General features: G+C 48.3%; 1 pseudogene; it reads right to left on the reverse strand.

Moving 5' to 3' along the window:
* Nucleotides 1-249: 249 nt before the first annotated feature.
* On the reverse strand, nucleotides 250-1,367 carry LOC101651140 (annotated as a pseudogene).
* Between the last annotated feature and the right edge of the window lie 735 nt (nucleotides 1,368-2,102).

A 2,102-nucleotide genomic window follows, 5' to 3' on the forward strand; every position in this document is an offset into this window, starting at 1 on the left:
CAGCAAGTTCATGAATACTCAACTTCTATCCTGGTTCAGAACCCCTACTTTAGAGGTAAATTCCGGACATGAAAGGACACATCCGGAAAGGTTTATCTAGACAAGAGGCAAGATCTCATTCTAAAATTCCATCTGTGGTGCAAAAACAAGTTTTTATTTAGTTTGCAATATTTCTTTGCTATTTCCACTTGGGACTGCTTACAGGTTCAGGCCCTCTTGATGCGATGACGGTATTGGAAACCAAGTTCATCAATGCAAATTCTGGCTCTCCTGACAACGAGCAGCTTCTGAGTCCAACCAGCTGAATGTGTTACTATAACAATTCATATCACTGTCTTCTACCTTAAAGGCCAGCTGGGGGTGGCAAGGTGGGACAGCCATGGGTCGGGGCAACATGTCTTCTGCTAATAGGGACTCTTAGGAGCGAATCTCCTTGGCCTGCTGCCCCTTCTTCTTCAGCGTGCAGGCCTCTTGGTACGCTGGAGAGATGGGAGGCTGTGTGGGTGGAGTGTACTGGTACTCTGAGCCATCGTCTAGATCCAGGGGGTAACTTTGATCAGAACAGGCGCTCAGGTCCCCACAGGTCACATATGGCACAGTGATGTGGGTGGGGCCATCTAACTGGTTGAAATCTGGGTCGTATGTGTGATCCAATAAGGGTTTGGTCAGGTCTGGTATGATGCCCGCAGAAGGGTCATGACCCTGGCAGACATGAAGACCTCCATGCTGGAGTTCCGGCTGCTCCGGGTCTTGGCACATACCACCTTCGAGAAGAAGAGGCGCAGCTGTCTGTAGAGCAGCGTCACATCCCGGCCTCGGAAGATCTTGGACACAAAGCAGCCCCCGGGTTTCAGAACATGGGTAGCAATGTTCAGAGCAGCTAGGAGGAGCTGGGCCTGCATGTACTCATCCACATCGTGAAGGCCAGTTACGTCCGGGGCCCCATCACACACGACGAGGTCTGCGGGACAGCCCTCAAAGTGCTGAATGATCTCCTTAGCCGTAGACAGCTGGTTGATGTCGCCCTGGATCTGGAGCACACCTGGAAGCGGGGCCATCGCCTGCAGGTCCACAGCCACCATGTGTCTGTCTGTAATCTTCTGGCTCAGGACTTGGCTCCAGCTGCCTGGGGCTGCACACAGGTCCACAGCCCGCACCACCCCTTGAAAGAGCTGGAATTCCTCATCGAGTTGTAATAGCTTAAAAGCATTGCGGGCACACCAGCCATTCTCCTTGGCCAGGCGGTAATAGACATCCCGCTTTTCCTTTGATGTCCGCCCCAAGTCACGCACTTCCAGGGACCAATCACTGAAGCCAATGATGAAGATATAGAAGAATTCAGCCAACTTCTTCAATCTTGTCACCATGCCGCAAAAAAATGAGGAAATCAAGGTTTTCTGCTCATAGTTTGGCGAAAGGACTCTAAATTTCGCTAGGAATTGAGTGAGGTTTTGCAGAAAGAAGGCACAGGAAACGCGGGTTCGAACGCCTTCAACCGCATCCACTAGGCGAGCTGGCTGGGCCCAGTCAGAGGGCAGCGGAGACGAGGACGGCCGCAGTCCGAGACAAAATGAAGGCGTGTTGAAGGCTGAGCAGGGCCATCTATTTCTTAAAAGCATTATCCAACTGTAGAGAATCATCTCAAATAGGTTTTATTTAATTAAAAAAATGAATTTTAACTACATACAAATGCTCTGGGTGTATTCTGTCATCTTAAGTGAATAAATCCCACCCCCACCTCCAAACATTTATATGACATTCTTCTCAGTCTGTTAGGGAAAAACAAAATGTGAATTCAACAGGAGAACGAGGACTTCAGGCTGGTTTTCTTGTTTTGTTTTTGTTTTTCTCCTTTGCCTTTGTTTCTTGTGCCTCCAGCAGGATCGCTACTAATCAGAGAGCATTCTCCATTCAAAAGAATCTGGGAAGACTGGCATGAAAATTCAGATTCCTAATTGAACAAAGACAATTATTTTCAGATTGAAGTACAGCGGTGAATAGCTCTGCGCTCCAATTATCGTCAGACTTTTATTTCAAATGGAAGGCTGAAATCAAAGCCGAGTTAGCCTTAATTGGGAGAAATAGCTGAGATTGTACTTTGA

This window comes from Echinops telfairi, unplaced genomic scaffold, assembly GCF_000313985.2.
Source record: "Echinops telfairi isolate 266 unplaced genomic scaffold, ASM31398v2 ScPeMD7_2;HRSCAF=8, whole genome shotgun sequence".
In the NCBI taxonomy this organism is placed as follows: domain Eukaryota; kingdom Metazoa; phylum Chordata; class Mammalia; order Afrosoricida; family Tenrecidae; genus Echinops; species Echinops telfairi.